Source organism: Orcinus orca, unplaced genomic scaffold, assembly GCF_937001465.1.
Source record: "Orcinus orca unplaced genomic scaffold, mOrcOrc1.1 scaffold_36, whole genome shotgun sequence".
NCBI classification, from domain to species: Eukaryota; Metazoa; Chordata; class Mammalia; order Artiodactyla; family Delphinidae; genus Orcinus; species Orcinus orca.
In genome coordinates, this window is record NW_026044021.1 from 1,714,685 (window position 1) to 1,733,178 (window position 18,494).

Consider the following 18,494-nt stretch of genomic DNA (forward strand, 5'->3'; position numbering starts at 1 on the left):
ATAGGGTGAACCAATGAGAGACTAGCTGGAGGTGTCTGGATGGGAAAATTTAACTCTCATTTCCCACCAGGAAGAGGAATTAACCAAAGGCTCAGCCTGCCGTGCCGGAACCAGATTAGGGACTGAAGCAATCCTGCGGTGTTGCGGCCAGCTGACAAGAAAGCGAGTTGAAGAAAGGAGCTCAGGGGCACTGTAATTCACAAACCTGCAGAGTTATAAATGACAGCTATCGTCCAAAAATATACTGAAGTAAGGCTGCCAAGAGGACTTGAAAGCGGGGCCGAATTGCAGGAAACCGATTTCAGGAGGTAGACTGGAATTGCATTTAAAGCATAGCAAAAGGGGCAGAACGTCGACAATGATGCACTTGGCCAAAAGTGCATATGCGTTTTCTCCTGAATATATTCAGGAAAAAACGCATACGCCCTTTTTGGCCAACCAAGCAAGCTTGCAAAGGAAATCTGCACTACAATGAAGTCTCACTTCCCCCCCGGTCAAAAGGGCCATCTGAAAAAAGTGTAAAATCCAGAAAGGCAGAACAGGCCATGGAGAACTGGGAGCCTTGTTATGCTGATGGGCGGGATGTAAATTGCCAACAGCCACTCGGGAGAAGTGTATGGTGTTTGCTGAAACATCTAAAAAACAAAGCAACAGAGCCTAGGGCACTTCCACTTATGGTCCTATAGCTTAGGGAAATTAAAATCAAAAAGACACAGCAACCCCAAAGTTTGGGATGGCTCTGTTTACAAGAACCTCGTTTATGGTACAAGTTCAATATCTCAGAAAGTGAGAAATGGATACAGAAGTTGTGGTACTTACGTACAATGCAATATCACTCAGCAATGAAATCTATGTCATCAGGCCCGTAGCAGCATAATGAGTGGATTCAGGTACGATGATTCTAACTGAAATAAGTCACACAGAAAAAGAAACATCATAAGATATCACTAATACACGGAATGTAAACTTGGCTACTCAGGAACTGAATTACAAAACAGAACAGGGTCTCAAATTTAGAAAACCAACTTATGCTTGCTCAAGGGGAAAGGTGAGTTGGGGTGCTGCATAAAACCAGAGATTGAAATGAGCACAGATAATGTTCCTTAAGCCAAATATGTAATAGACAAAAGCTACTCCTTGCTCAACGAAATGGACTCAAAACCCCATATTAAATGCCTAAGAATGTACCTGACTAGTAATATATTAAAATCTATGGATTGCTATGTCTCTGAAAGAGAATCAAGCATGTGTACAGGGGCATAAACGCAGCAGTGATAGGATTGGAGAGGTTCGGTGAGCAAACGAAGACCCTTTGAAGTCATATTGCATGGTACCCATTCCACGGGTCTCAACTCTCCAGGTTTAAGGGATTCTTCCTTCAGCTAAAACATGCATGTGGAACCCAGAGTATGATCAACCGTGTGATCGGGAGATGTGTTCCAATATATCTCAGTTCTCGTCCCCTGGTACTCGGGTGCAACATTCCAGAAGCTTAACTAAAACTCTCCCGACTTGGAGAGTCAGTGCCTTTAACCTCCTGTTTGGCCCAGTTTGCAATTTCTGTGGAGGATGAACAGGAATAGGGAGAACCAATGAGAGACTAGCTGGAGGTGTCTGGACGGGCAAATTTAACTCTCATTTCCCACCAGGAAGAGGAATTAACCAAAGGCTCAGCGTGACGTGCCAGAACCAGATTAGGGCCTGAAGCAATCCTGCGGTGTTGCGGCCAGCTCACAAGAAAGCGAGTTGAAGAAAGGAGCTCAGGGGCACTGTAATTCACAAACCTGCAGAGTTATAAATGACAGCTATCGTCCAAAAATATACTGAAGTAAGGCTGCCAAGAGGAGTTGAAAGCGGGGCAGAATTGCAGGAAACCGATTTCAATAGGTAGACTGGAATTGCATTTAAATCATAGGAAAAGAGGCAGAATGTCGACAATGATGCACTTGGCCAAAAAGGGCGTATGCGTTTTTTCCTGAATATATTCAGGAAAAAACGCATACGCCCGTTTTGGCCAACCAAGCAAGCTTGCCAAGGAAATCTGCACTACAATGAAGTCTCACTTCCCCCCGGTCAAAAGGGCCATCTGAAAAAAGTGTAAAATCCAGAAAGGCAGGACAGGCCATGGAGAACTGGGAGCCTTGTTATGCTGATGGGCGGGATGTAAATTGCCAACAGCCACTCGGGAGAAGTGTATGGTGTTTTCTGAAACATCTAAAAAACAAAGCAACAGAGCCTAGGGCACTTCCACTTATGGTCCTATAGCTTAGGGAAATTAAAATCAAAAAGACACAGCCACCCCAAAGTTTGGGAAGGCTCTGTTTACAAGAACCTCATTTACGGTACAAGTTCAATTTCACAGAAAGTGAAAAATGGATACAGAAGTTGTGGTACTTACGTACAATGCAATATCACTCAGCAATGAAATCTATGTCATCAGGCCCATAAAAGCATAATGAGTGGATTCAGGTATGATGATTCTAACTGAAATAAGTCACACAGAAAAAGAAACATCATAAGATATCACTAATACACGGAATGTAAACTTGGCAACAAAGGAACTGGATTACAAAACAGAACAGGGTCTCAAATTTGTAAAACGAACTTATGCTTGCTTAAGGGGAAAGGTGAGTTGGGGTGCTGCATAAAACCAGAGATTGAAATCAGCACAGATAAAGTTCCTTAAGCCAAATATGGAATACACAAGAGCTACTCCTTGTTCAACGAAATGGACTCAACACCCCATATTAAACGCCTAAGAATGTACCTGACTAGTAAGTATCTTAAAACCTATGGATTGCTATGTCTCCAAAAGTGAATCAAGAGTGTGTACAGGGGCATAAACGCAGCAGTGATAGGATTGGAGAGGTTCGGTGAGCAAATGAATACCCTTTGAAGTCACATTGCATGGAACCCATTCCACGGGTCTCAACACTCCAGGTTTAAGGGATTCTTCCTTCAGCTAAAACATGCATGTGGAACCCAGCGTATGATCAACCATGTGATCGGGAGACGTGTTCCAATATGTCCCAGTTCTCGTCCCCTGGTACTCGGGTGCAACATTCCAGACGCTTTACTAACACTCTCCCGACTTGGGGAGTCAGTGCCTTTAACCTCCTGTTTGGCCCAGTTTGCAAATTCCGCGGAAGATGAACAGGAATAGGGAGAACCAATGAGAGACTAGCTGGAGGTGTCTGGACGGGCAAATTTAACTCTCATTTCCCACCAGGAAGAGGAATTAACCGAAGGCTCAGCGTGCCATGCCGGAACCAGATTAGGGCCTGATACAATCATGCGGTGTGCGACCAGCTCACAAGAAAGTGAGTTGAAGAAAGGAGCTCAGGGGCACTGTAATTCACAAACCTGCAGAGTTATAAATGACAGCTATCGTCCAAAAATATACTGAAGTAAGGCTGCCAAGAGGACTTGAAAGCGGGGCAGAATTGCAGGAAACCGATTTCAGGACGTAGACTGGAATTGCATTTAAAGCATAGGAAAAGAGGCAGAACGTAGACAATGATGCACTTGGCCAAAAGGGCGTATGCGTTTTCTCCTGAATATATTCAGGAAAAAACGCATATGCCCTTTTTGGCCAACCAAGCAAGCTTGCAAAGGAAATTTGCACTACAATGAAGTCTCACTTCCCCCCGGTCAAAAGGGCCATCTGAAAAAAGTGTAAAATCCAGAAAGGCAGGACAGGCCATGGAGAACTGGGAGCCTTGTTATGCTGATGGGCGGGATGTAAATTGCCAACAGCCACTCGGGAGAAGTGTATGGTGTTTCCTGAAACATCTAAAAAACAAAGCAACAGAGCCTAGGGCACTTCCACTTATGGTCCTATAGTTTAGGGAAATTAAAATCAAAAAGACACAGCCACCCCAAAGTTTCGGATGGCTCTGTTTACAAGAACCTCATTTACGGTACAAGTTCAATATCTCAGAAAGTGAGAAATGGATAAAGAAGTTGTGGTACTTACGTACAATGCAATATCACTCAGCAATGAAATCTATGTCATCAGGCCCATAGCAGAATAATGAGTGGATTCAGGTATGATGATTCTAACTGAAATAAGTCACACAGAAAAAGAAACATCATAAGATATCACTAATACACGGAATGTAAACTTGGCTACTCAGGAACTGAATTACAAAACAGAACAGGGTCTCAAATTTAGAAAACAAACTTATGCTTGCTTAAGGGGAAAGGTGAGTTGGGGTGCTGCATAAAACCAGAGATTGAAATGAGCACAGATAATGTTCCTTAAGCCAAATATGTAATAGAAAAGAGCTACTCCTTGCTCAACGAAATGGACTCAAAACCCCATATTAAACGCCTAAGAATGTACCTGACTAGTAATATCTTAAAATCTGTGGATTGCTATGTCTCCGAAAGAGAATCAAGCATGTGTAGAGGGGCATAAACGCAGCAGTGATAGGATTGGAGAGGTTCGGTGAGCAAACGAAGACCCTTTGAAGTCATATTGCATGGTACCCATTCCACGGGTCTCAACTCTCCAGGTTTAAGGGATTCTTCCTTCAGCTAAAACATGCATGTGGAACCCAGAGTATGATCAACCGTGTGATCGGGAGATGTGTTCCAATATGTCTCAGTTCTCGTCCCCTGGTACTCGGGTGCAACATTCCAGACGCTTTACTAACACTCTGCCGACTTGGAGAGTCAGTGCCTTTAACCTCCTGTTAGGCCCAGTTTTCAATTTCTGTGGAGGATGAACAGGAATAGGGAGAACCAATGAGAGACTAGCTGGAGGTGTCTGGATGGGCAAATTTAACTCTCATTTCCCACCAGGAAGAGGAATTAACCAAAGGCTCAGCGTGCCGTGCCGGAACCAGATTAGGGCCTGAAGCAATCCTGCGGTGTTGCGGCCAGCTCACAAGAAAGCGAGTTGAAGAAAGGAGCTCAGGGGCACTGTAATTCACACACCTGCAGAGTTATAAATGACAGCTATCGTCCAAAAATATAATGAAGTAAGGCTGCCAAGAGGACTTCAAAGCGGGGCAGAATTGCAGGAAATCGATTTCAGGAGGGACACTGGAATTGCATTTAAAGCATAGGAAAAGAGGCAGAACATCGACAATGATGCACTTGGCCAAAAAGGGCGTATGCGTTTTTTCCTGAATATATTCAGGAAAAAACGCATACGCCCTTTTTGGCCAACCAAGCAAGCTTGCAAAGGAAATCTGCACTACAATGAAGTCTCACTTCCCCCCGGTCAAAAGGGCCATCTGAAAAAAGTGTAAAATCCAGAAAGGCAGGACAGGCCATGGAGAACTGGGAGCCTTGTTATGCTGATGGGCTGGATGTAAATTGCCAACAGCCACTCGAGAGAAGTGTATGGTGTTTCCTGAAACAGCTAAAAAACAAAGCAAGAGAGCCTAGGGCACTTCCACTTATGGTCCTACAGCTTAGGGAAATTAAAATCAAAAAGACACAGCCACCCCAAAGTTTGGGACGGCTCTCTTAACAAGAACCTCATTTACGGTACAAGTACAATATCGCAGAAAGCAAAAAATGGATAAAGAAGTTGTGGTACATATGTACAATGCAATATCACTCAGCAATGAAATCTATGTCATCAGGCCCGTAGCAGCATAATGAGTGGATTCAGGTATGATGATTCTAACTGAAATAAGTCACACAGAAAAAGAAACATCATAAGATATCACTAATAAATGGAATGTAAACTTGGCTACACAGGAACTGAATTACAAAACAGAACAGGGTCTCAAATTTAGAAAACTAACTTATACTTGCTTAAGGGGAAAGGTGAGTTGGGGTGCTGCATAAAACCAGAGATTGAAATGAGCACAGATAAAGTTCCTTAAGCCAAATATGGAATACACAAGAGCTACTCCTTGTTCAACGTAATGGACTCAACACCCCATATTAAACGCCTAAGAATGTACCTGACTAGTAAGTATCTTAAAACCTATGGATTGCAATGTCTCCAAAAGAGAATCAAGAGTGTGTACAGGGGCATAAACGCAGCAGTGATAGGATTGGAGAGGTTCGGTGAGCAAATGAATACCCTTTGAAGTCACATTGCATGGAACCCATTCCACGGGTCTCAACACTCCAAGTTTAAGGGATTCTTCCTTCAGCTAAAACATGCATGTGGAACCCAGCGTATGATCAACCATGTGATCGGGAGACGTGTTCCAATATGTCCCAGTTCTCGTCCCCTGGTACTCGGGTGCAACATTCCAGACGCTTTACTAACACTCTCCCGACTTGGGGAGTCAGTGCCTTTAACCTCCTGTTTGGCCCAGTTTGCAAATTCCGCGGAAGATGAACAGGAATAGGGAGAACCAATGAGAGACTAGCTGGAGGTGTCTGGACGGGCAAATTTAACTCTCATTTCCCACCAGGAAGAGGAATTAACCAAAGGCTCAGCGTGCCATGCCGGAACCAGATTAGGGCCTGATACAATCATGCGGTGTGCGACCAGCTCACAAGAAAGTGAGTTGAAGAAAGGAGCTCAGGGGCACTGTAATTCACAAACCTGCAGAGTTATAAATGACAGCTATCGTCCAAAAATATACTGAAGTAAGGCTGCCAAGAGGACTTGAAAGCGGGGCAGAATTGCAGGAAACCGATTTCAGGACGTAGACTGGAATTGCATTTAAAGCATAGGAAAAGAGGCAGAACGTAGACAATGATGCACTTGGCCAAAAGGGCGTATGCGTTTTCTCCTGAATATATTCAGGAAAAAACGCATATGCCCTTTTTGGCCAACCAAGCAAGCTTGCAAAGGAAATCTGCACTACAATGAAGTCTCACTTCCCCCCGGTCAAAAGGGCCATCTGAAAAAAGTGTAAAATCCAGAAAGGCAGGACAGGCCATGGAGAACTGGGAGCCTTGTTATGCTGATGGGCGGGATGTAAATTGCCAACAGCCACTCGGGAGAAGTGTATGGTGTTTCCTGAAACATCTAAAAAACAAAGCAACAGAGCCTAGGGCACTTCCACTTATGGTCCTATAGTTTAGGGAAATTAAAATCAAAAAGACACAGCCACCCCAAAGTTTCGGATGGCTCTGTTTACAAGAACCTCATTTACGGTACAAGTTCAATATCTCAGAAAGTGAGAAATGGATAAAGAAGTTGTGGTACTTACGTACAATGCAATATCACTCAGCAATGAAATCTATGTCATCAGGCCCATAGCAGAATAATGAGTGGATTCAGGTATGATGATTCTAACTGAAATAAGTCACACAGAAAAAGAAACATCATAAGATATCACTAATACACGGAATGTAAACTTGGCTACTCAGGAACTGAATTACAAAACAGAACAGGGTCTCAAATTTAGAAAACAAACTTATGCTTGCTTAAGGGGAAAGGTGAGTTGGGGTGCTGCATAAAACCAGAGATTGAAATGAGCACAGATAATGTTCCTTAAGCCAAATATGTAATAGAAAAGAGCTACTCCTTGCTCAACGAAATGGACTCAAAACCCCATATTAAACGCCTAAGAATGTACCTGACTAGTAATATCTTAAAATCTGTGGATTGCTATGTCTCCGAAAGAGAATCAAGCATGTGTAGAGGGGCATAAACGCAGCAGTGATAGGATTGGAGAGGTTCGGTGAGCAAACGAAGACCCTTTGAAGTCATATTGCATGGTACCCATTCCACGGGTCTCAACTCTCCAGGTTTAAGGGATTCTTCCTTCAGCTAAAACATGCATGTGGAACCCAGAGTATGATCAACCGTGTGATCGGGAGATGTGTTCCAATATGTCTCAGTTCTCGTCCCCTGGTACTCGGGTGCAACATTCCAGACGCTTTACTAACACTCTGCCGACTTGGAGAGTCAGTGCCTTTAACCTCCTGTTAGGCCCAGTTTTCAATTTCTGTGGAGGATGAACAGGAATAGGGAGAACCAATGAGAGACTAGCTGGAGGTGTCTGGATGGGCAAATTTAACTCTCATTTCCCACCAGGAAGAGGAATTAACCAAAGGCTCAGCGTAACGTACCAGAACCAGATTAGGGCCTGAAGCAATCCTGCGGTGTTGCGGCCAGCTCACAAGAAAGCGAGTTGAAGAAAGGAGCTCAGGGGCACTGTAATTCACAAACCTGCAGAGTTATAAAGGACAGCTGTCGTCCGAAAATATACTGAAGTAAGGCTGCCAAGAGGACTTGAAAGCGGGGCAGAATTGCAGGAAACCGATTTCAGGAGGTACACTGGAATTGCATTTAAAGCATAGTAAAAGAGGCAGAACTTCGACAATCATACACTTGGCCAAAAAGGGCGTATGCGTTTTTTCCTGAATATATTCAGGAAAAAACGCATACGCCCTTTTTGGCCAACCAAGCAAGCTTGCAAAGGAAATCTGCACTACAATGAAGTCTCACTTCCCCCCGGTCAAAAGGGCCATGTGAAAAAAGTGTAAAATCCAGAAAGGCAGGACAGGCCATGGAGAACTGGGAGCCTTGTTATGCTGACGGGCGGGATGTAAATTGCCAACAGCCACTCGGGAGAAGTGTATGGTGTTTCCTGAAACATCTAAAAAACAAAGCAACAGAGTCTAGGGCACTTCCACTTATGGTCCTATAGCTTAGGGAAATTAAAGTCAAAAAGACACAGCACCCCAAAGTTTGGGACGGCTCTGTTTACAAGAACCTCGTTTACGGTGCAAGTTCAATATCGCAGAAAGTGAAAACTGGATAAAGAAGTTGTGGTACTTACGTAGAATGTAATATCACTCAGCAATGAAATCTATGTCATCAGGCCCGTAGCACCATAATGAGTGGATTCAGGTATGATGATTCTAACTGAAATAAGTCACACAGAAAAAGAAACATCATAAGATATCACTAATACACGGAATGTAAACTTGGCTACACAGGAACTGGATTACAAAACAGAACAGGGTCTCAAATGTAGAAAATCAACTTATGCTTGCTTAAGGGGAAAGGTGAGTTGGGGTGCTGCATAAAACCAGAGATTGAAATGAGCACAGATAAAGTTCCTTAAGCCAAATACGTAATAGACAAGAGCTACTCCTTGCTCAACGAAATGGACACAACACCCCATATTAAACGCCTAAGAATGTAACTGACTAGTAAGTATCTTAAAACCTATGGATCGCTATGTCTCTGGAAGAGAATCAAGCGTGTGTACAGGGGCATAAACGCAGCAGTGATAGGATTGGAGAGGTTCAGTGAGCAAATGAAGACCCTTTGAAGTCATATTGCATGGTACCCATTCCACGGGTCTCAACTCTCCAGGTTTAAGGGATTCTTCCTTCAGCTGAAACATGCATGTGGAACCCAGAGTATGATCAACCGTGTCATCGGGAGACGTGTTCAAATATGTCTCAGTTTTCGTCCCCTGGTACTCGGGTGCAACATTCCAGACGCTTTACTAACACTCTCCCGACTTGGAGAGTCAGAGCCTTTAACATCCTGTTTGGCCCAGTTTGCAAATTCCGCGGAAGATGAACAGGAATAGGGAGAACCAATGAGAGACTAGCTGGAGGTGTCTGGACGGGCAAATTTAACTCTCATTTCCCACCAGGAAGAGGAATTAACCAAAGGCTCAGCGGGCCGTGCCGGAACCAGATTAGGGCCTGAAGCAATCCTGCGGTGTTGCGGCCAGCTCACAAGAAAGCGAGTTGAAGAAAGGAGCTCAGGGGCACTGTAATTCACAAACCTGCAGAGTTATAAATGACAGCTAGCGTCCAAAAATATACTGTAGTAAGGCTGCCAAGAGGACTTGAAAGCGGGGCAGAATTGCAGGAAACCGATTTCAGGAGGTACACTGGAATTGCATTTAAAGCGTAGGAAAGAGGCAGAACGTCCACAATGATGCACTTGGCCAAAAAGGGCGTATGCGTTTTTTCCTGAATATATTCAGGAAAAAACGCATACGCCCTTTTTGGCCAACCAAGCAAGCTTGCAAAGCAAATCTGCACTACAATGAAGTCTCACTTCCACCCGGTCCAAAGGGCCATCTGAAAAAGGGTAAAATCCAGAAAGGCAGGACAGGCCATGGAGAACTGGGAGCCTTGTTATGCTGAGGGGCGGGATGTAAACTGCCAACAGCCACTGGGGAGAAGTGTATGCTGTTTCCTGAAACATATAAAAAAAAAAACCAAAGCAACAGAACCTAGGGCACTTCCACTTATGGTCCTATAGCTTAGGGAAATTAAAATCAGAAAGACACAGCCACCCAAAAGTTTGGGACGGCTCTGTTTACAAGAACCTCATTTATGGTACAAGTTCAATATCGCAGAAAGTGAAACGTGGATAAAGAATTTGTGGTACTTACGTACAATGCAATATCACTCAGCAATGAAATCTATGTCATCAGGCCCGTAGCAGAAAATGAGTGGGTTCAAGTATGATGATTCTAACTGAAATGAGTCACACAGAAAAAGAAACATCATAAGATATCACTAATACACGGAATGTAAACTTGGCTACAGAGGAACTGGATTACATAACAGAACAGGGTCTCAAATTTAGAATACCAACTTATGCTTGCTTAAGGGGAAAGGTGAGTTGGGGTGCTGCATAAAACCAGAGATTGAAATGAGCACAGATAAAGTTCCTTAAGCCAAATATGTAATAGACAAGAGCTACTCCTTGCTCAACGAAATGGACTCAACACCCCATATTAAACGCCTAAGAATGTACCTGACTAGTAAGTATCTTAAAACCTATGGATTGCTATGTCTCTGAAAGAGAATCAAGCATGTGTACAGGGGCATAAATGCAGCAGTGATAGGATTGGAGAGGTTCGGTGAGCAAACGAAGACCCTTTGAAGTCATATTGCATGGTACCCATTCCACGGGTCTCAACTCTCCAGGTTTAAGGGATTCTTCCTTCAGCTGAAAGATGCATGTGGAACCCAGAGTATGATCAATCGTGTGATCAGGAGACGTGTTCAAATATATCTCTGTTTTCGTCCCCTGGTACTCGGGTGCAACATTCCAGACGCTTTACTAACACTCTCCCAACATGGAGAGTCAGTGCCTTTAACCTCCTGTTTGGCCCAGTTTGCAATTTCTGCAGAAAATGAACAGGAATAGGGAGGACCAATGAGAGACAAGCTGGAGGTGTCTGGACGGACAAATTTCACTCTCATTTCCCACCAGGTAGAGGAATTAACCAAGGGCTCAGCGTGCCGTGCCGGAACCAGATTAGGACCTGAAGCAATCCTGCGGTGTTGCGGCCAGCTCACAAGAAAGCGAGTTGAAGAAAGGAGCTCAGGGGCACTGTAATTCACAAACCTGCAGAGTTATAAATGACAGCTATCCTCCAAAAATATACTGAAGTAAGGCTGCCAAGAGGACTTGAAAGCGGGGCAGAATTGCAGGAAACCGATTTCAGGAGGTACACTGGAATTGCATTTAAAGCATAGTAAAAGAGGCAGAACTTCGACAATCATACACTTGGCCAAAAAGGGTGTATGCGTTTTTTCCTGAATATATTCAGGAAAAAACGCATACGCCCTTTTTGGCGAAACAAGCAAGCTTGCAAAGGAAATCTGCAGTACAATGAAGTCTCACTTCCCCCCGGTCAAAAGGGCCATCTGAAAAAATTGTAAAATCCAGAAAGGCAGGACAGGCCATGGAGAACTGGGAGCCTTGTTATGCTGATGGGCGGGATGTAAATTGCCAACAGCCACTCGAGAGAAGTGTATGGTGCTTCCTGAAACATCTAAAAAACACATGAACAGAGCCTAGGGCACTTCCACTTATGGTCCTATAGCTTAGGGAAATTAAAATCAAAAAGACACAGCCACCCAAAAGTTTCGGATGGCTCTGTTTACAAAAACCTCGTTTACGGTACAAGTTCAATATCGCAGAAAGTGAAAAATGGACAAAGAAGTTGTGGTACTTACCTACAATACAATATCACTCAGCAATGAAATCTATGTCATCAGGCCCGTAGCAGCATACTGAGTGGATTCAGGTATGTTGATTCTAACTGAAATAAGTCACACAGAAAAAGAAACATCATAAGATATCACTAATACACGGAATGTAAACTTGGCTACACAGGAACTGAATTACAAAACAGAACAGGGTCTCAAATTTAGAAAACCAACTTATGCTTGCTTAAGGGGAAAGGTGAGTTGGGGTGCTGCATAAAACCAGAGATTGAAATGAGCACAGATAAAGTTCCTTAAGCCAAATATGGAATAGACAAGATCTACTCCTTGCTCAACGAAATGGACTCAACACCGCATATTAAACGCCTAAGAATGTACCTGACTAGTAAATATCTTAAAAGCTATGGATTGTTATGTCTCTGAAAGAGAATCAAGCGTGTGTACAGGGGCATAAATGCAGCAGTGTTAGGGTTGGAGAGGTTCGGTGAGCAAATGAAGACCCTTTGAAGTCATATTGCATGGTACCCATTCCACGGGTCTCAACTCTCCAGGTTTAAGGGATTCTTCCTTCAGCTAAAACATGCATGTAGAAACCACAGTATGATCAACCGTGTGATCGGGAGACGTGTTCCAATGTCTCAGTTCTCATCCCCTGGTACTCGGATGCAACATTCCAGACGCTTTACTCACACTCTCCTGACTTGGAGAGTCAGTGCCTTTAACCTCCTGTTTGACCCAGTTTGCAAATTCCACGGAAGATGAACAGGAATAGGGAGAACCAATGAGAGACTAGCTGGAGGTGTCTGGACGGGCAAATTTAACTCTCATTTCCAACCAGGAAGAGGAATTAACCAAAGGCTCAGCATGCCATGCCAAAACCGGATTAGGGACTGAAACAATACTGGGGTGTTGCGGCCAGCTCACAAGAAAGCGAGTTGAAGAAAGGAGCTCAGGGGCACTGTAATTCACAAACCTGCAGAGTTATAAATGACAGCTATAGTCCAAAAATACACTGAAGTAAGGCTGCCAAGAGGACTTGAAAGCCGGGCAGAATTGTAGGAAACCGATTTCAGGAGGTAGACTGGAATTGCATTTAAAGCATAGGAAAAGAGGCAGAACTTCGACAATGATGCACTTGGCCAAAAAGGGCGTATGCGTTTTTTCCTGAATATATTCAGGAAAAAATGCATACGCCCTCTTTGTACAACCAAGCAAGCTTGCAAAGGAAATCTGCACTACAATGAAGTCTCACTTCCCCCCGGTCAAAAGGGACATCTGAAAAAAGTGTAAAATCCAGAAAGGCAGGACAGGCCATGGAGAACTGGGAGCCTTGTTATGCTGATGGGCGGGATGTAAATTGCCAACAGCCACTCTGGAGAAGTGTATGGTGCTTCCTGAAACATCTAAAAAACAAAGCAACAGAGCCTAGGGCATTTCCACTTATGGTCCTATAGTTTAGGGAAATTAAAATCAAAAAGACACAGCCACCCCAAAGTTTGGGACGGCTCTGTTGACAAGAACCTCGTTTACGGTACAAGTTCAATATCGCAGAAAGCGAAAAACGGATAAAGAAGTTGTGGTACTTACGTACAATGCAATATCACTCAGGAATGAAATCTATGTCATCAGCCCCGTAGCAGCATAATGAGTGGATTCAGGTATGATGATTCTAACTGATATAAGTCACACAGAAAAAGAAACATCATAAGATATCACTAATACACGGAATGTAAACTTGGCTACACAGGAACTGGATTACAAAAGAGAACAGGGTCTCAAATTTAGAAAACCAACTTATGCTTGCTTAAGGGGAAAGGTGAGTTGGGGTGCTGCATAAAAGCAGAGATTGAAATGAGCACAGATAAAGTTCCTTAAGCCAAATATGTAATAGACAAGAGCTACTCCTTGCTCAACGAAATGGGCTCAACACCCCATATTAAACGCCTAACAATGTGGCTGACTAGTAAGTATCTTAAAACTTATGGATTGCTATGTCTCCAAAAGAGAATCAAGCGTGTGTACAATGGTAGAAACACAGCAATGATAGGATTGGAGAGGTTCGGTGAGCAAATGAAGACCCTTTGAAATCATACTGCATGGTACCCATTCCACGGGTCTCAACTCTCCAGGTTTAAGGGATTCTTCCTTCAGCTAAATCATGCATGTGGAACCCAGACTATGATCAACCATGTGATATGGCTACGTGTTCCAATATGTCTCAGTTCTCGTCCCCTGGTACTCGGGTGCAACATTCCAGATGCTTTACTAACACTCTCCCGACTTGGAGAGTCAGTGCCTTTAACTTCCTGTTTGGCCCAGTTTGCAATTTCTGCGGAAGATGAACAGGAATAGGGAGAACCAATGAGAGACTAGCTGGAGGTGTCTGGACGGGCAAATTTAACTCTCATTTCCCACCAGGAAAAGGAATTAACCAAAGGCTCAGAGTGCCGTGCCGGACCCAGATTAGGGACTGAAGCAATCCTGCGGTGTTGCAGCCAGCTCACAAGAAAGCGAGTTGAAGAAAGGAGCTCAGGGGCACTGTAATTAACAAACCTGCAGCGTTATAAATGACAGCTATCGTCCAAAAATATACTGAAGTAAGGCTGCCAAGAGGACTTGAAAGCGGGGCAGAATTGCAGGAAACTGATTTCAGTAAGCAGACTGGAATTGCATTTAAAGCATAGGAAAAGAGGCAGAACGTCGACAATGATGCACTTGGCCAAAAAGGGCGTATGCGTTTTTTCCTGAATATATTCAGGAAAAAACGCATACGCACTTTTTGGCCAACCAAGCAAGCTTGCAAAGGAAATCTGCACTACAATGAAGTCTCACATCCCCCCGGTCAAAAGGGCCATCTCAAAAAAAGTGTAAAATCCAGAAAGGCAGGAGAGGCCATGGAGAACTGGGAACCTTGTTGTGCTGATGGGCGGGATGTAAATTGTCAACAGCCACTCTGGAGAAGTGTATGGTGTTTCCTGAAACATCTAAAAAACAAAGCATCAGAGCCTAGGGCACTTCCACTTATGGTCCTATAGCTTAGGGTTATTAAAATCAAAAAGACACAGCCACCCCAAAGTTTGGAATGGCTCTGTTTACCGGAACCACGTTTACGTTACAAGTTCAATACCACAGAAAGTGAAAAATGGATAAAAAAGTTGTGGTACTTACGTACAATGCAATATCACTCAGAAATGAAATGTATGTCATCAGGCCCGTAGCAGCATAATGAGTGGATTCAGGTATGATGATTCTAACTGAAATAAGTCACACAGAAAAAGAAACATCATAAGATATCACTGATACACGGAATGTAAACTTGGCTACACAGGAACTGAATTACAAAACAGAACAGGGTCTCAAATTTAGAAAACCAACTTATGCTTGCTTAAGGGGAAAGGGGAGCTGGGGTGCTGCATAAAACCAGAGATTGAAATGAGCACAGATAAAGTTCCTTAAGCCAAATATGTAATAGACAAGAGCTACTCATTGCTCAACGAAATGGACTCAACACCCCATATTAAACGCTTGAGAATGTACCTGACTAGTAAGTATCTTAAAACCTATGGATTGCTATGTCTCCGAAAGAGAATCATGTGTGTGTACAGGGGCATAAACACAGCAGTGATAGGATTGGAGAGGTTCGGTGAGCAAATGAAGACCCTTTGAAGTCATATTGCATGGTACCCATTCCACGGGTCTCAACTCCTCAGGTTTAAGGGATTCTTCCTTCAGCTAAAACATGCATGTGGAACCCAGAGTATGATCAACCGTGTGATCGGGAGACGGGTTCAAATATGTCTCAGTTTTCGTCCCCTGGTACTCGGGTGCAACATTCCAGATGCTTAACTAACACTCTCCCGACTTGGAGAGTCAGTGCCTTTAACCTCCTGTTTGGCCCAGTTTGCAATTTCTGCGGAAGATGAACAGGAATAGGGAGAACAAATGAGAGACTAGCTGGAGGTGTTTGGATGGGCAAATTTAACTCTCATTTCCCACCAGGAAGAGGAATTAACCAAAGGCTCAGCGTGCCGTGCCGGAACCAGATTAGGGCCTGAAGCAATCCTGCGGTGTTGCGGCCAGCTCACAAGAAAGCGAGTTGAAGAAAGGGGCGCACGGGCACTGTAATTCACAAACCTGCAGAGTTATAAATGACAGCTATCGTCCAAAAATATACTGAAGTAAGGCTGCCAAGAGGACTTGAAAGCGGGGCAGAATTGCAGGAAACCGATTTCAGGAGGTAGACTGGAATTGCATTTAAAGCATAGGAAAAGAGGCAGAACGTCGACAATGATGCACTTGGCCAAAAAGGGCGTATGCGTTTTTTCCGGAAAAAACGCATACGCCCTTTTTGGCCAACCAAGCAAGCTTGCAAAGGAAATCTGCACTACAATGAAGTCACACTTCCCCCCGTCAAAAGGGCCATCTGAAAAAAGTGTAAAATCCAGAAAGGCAGGACAGGCCATGGAGAACTGGGAGCCTTGTTATGCTGATGGGTGGGATGTAAATTGCCAGCAGCCACAGGGGAGAAGTGTATGGTGTTTCCTGAAACATCTAAAAAACAAAGCAACAGAGCCTAGGGCACTTCCACTTATGGTCCTATAGCTTAGGGAAATTAAAATCAAAAAGACACAGCCACCCCAAAGTTTGGGACGGCTCTGTTTACAAGAAACTCTTTTACGGGACAGGTTCAATATCGCAGAAAGTGAAAAATGGATAAAGAAGTTGTGGTACTTACGTAAAATGCAATATCACTCAGCAATGAAATCTATGTCATCAGGCCCGTAACAGCATACTGAGTGGATTCAGGTATGACGATTCTAACTGAAATAAGTCACACAGAAAAAGAAACATCATAAGATATCACTAATACACGGAATGTAAACCTTGCTACACAGGAACTGGATTACAAAAGAGAACAGTGTCTCAAATTTAGAAAACCAACTTATGCTTGCTTAAGGGAAAAGGTGAGTTGGGGTGCTGCATAAAACCAGAGATTGAAATGAGCACAGATAAAGTTCCTTAAGCCAAATATGGAATAGACAAGAGCTACTCCTTGCTCAACGAAATGGACTCAACACCCCATATTACACGCCTTAGAATGTACCTGACTAGTAAGTATCTTAAAACCTATCGATCGCTATGTCTCCGAAAGAGAATGAAGCGTGTGTACAGGGGCATAAACGAAGCAGTGATAGGATTGGAGAGGTTCGGTGAGCAAATGAAGACCCTTTGAAGTCATATTGCATGGTACCCATTCCACGGGTCTCAACTCTCCAGGTTTAAGGGATTCTTCCTTCAGCTACATCATGCATGTGGAACCCAGAGTATGATCAACCATGTGATCGGGAGACGTGTTCCAATATGTCTCAGTTCTCGTCCCCTGGTACTCGGGTGCAACATTCCAGATGCTTTACTAACACTCTCCCGACTTGGAGAGTCAGTGCCTTTAACCTCCTGTTTGGCTCAGTTTGCAATTTCTGCGGAAGATGAACAGGAATAGGGAGAACCAATGAGAGACTAGCTGGAGGTGTCTGGACGGGCAAATTTAACTCTCATTTCCCACCAGGAAGAGGAATTAACCAAAGGATCAGCGTGCTGTTCCAGAACAAGATTAGGGCCTGAAGCAATCCTGCGGTGTTGCGGCCAGCTCACAAGAAAGCGAGTTGAAGAAAGGAGCGCACGGGCACTGTAATTCACAAACCTGCAGAGTTATAAATGACAGCTATCGTCCAAAAATATACTGAAGTAAGGCTACCAAGAGGACTTGAAAGCGGGGCAGAATTGCAGGAAACCGATTTCAGGAGGTAGACTGGAATTGCACTTAAAGCATAGGAAAAGAGGCAGAACGTCGACAATGATGCACTTGGCCAAAAAGGGCGTATGAGTTTTTTCCGGAAAAAACGCATATGCCCTTTTTGGCCAACCAAGCAAGCTTGCAAAGGAAATCTGCACTAAAATGAAGTCTCACTTCCCCCTGGTCAAAAGGGCCATCTGAAAAAAGTGTAAAATCCAGAAAGGCAGGACAGGCCATGGAGTACTGGGAGCCTTGTTATGCTGATGGGCGGGATGTAAATTGCCAACAGCCACTCGGGAGAAGTGTATGGTGTTTCCTGAAACATCTAAAAAACAAAGCAACAGAGCCTAGAGCACTTCCACTTATGGTCCTATAGCTTAGGGAAATTTAAATCAAAAAGACACAGCCACCCCAAAATTTGGGATGGCTCTGTTTACAAGAACCTCATTTATGGTACAAGTTCAATTTTGCAGAAAGTGAAAAATGGATAAAGAAGTTTTGGTACTTACGTACAATGCAATATCACTCAGCAATGAAATCTATGTCATCAGGCCCATAGCAGCATAATGAGTGGATTCAGGTATGATGATTCTAACTGAAATAAGTCACACAGAAAAAGAAACATCATAAGATATCACTAATACACGGAATGTAAACTTGGCTACACAGGAACTGAATTACAAAACAGAACAGGGTCTCAAATTTAGAAAACCAACTTATGCTTGCTTAAGGGGAAAGGTGACTTGGGGTGCTGCATAAAACCAGAGATTGAAATGAGCACAGATAAAGTTCCTTAAGCCAAATATGTAATAGACAAGAGCTACTCCTTGCTCAA

The 18,494-nt window shown here is 43.7% G+C and overlaps 1 long non-coding RNA gene across 1 annotated transcript in view; it reads right to left on the minus strand.

Annotated features, from left to right (window-relative positions):
- Positions 1–18,494, minus strand: part of LOC125963357 (uncharacterized) — a 711,957-nt gene that overhangs the window by 328,764 nt on the left and 364,699 nt on the right. Inside the window, exon 2 of the long non-coding RNA XR_007475217.1 lies at positions 12,218–12,243. This is a non-coding gene — a long non-coding RNA (uncharacterized LOC125963357). The remainder of the gene's footprint in view (positions 1–12,217; positions 12,244–18,494) is intronic.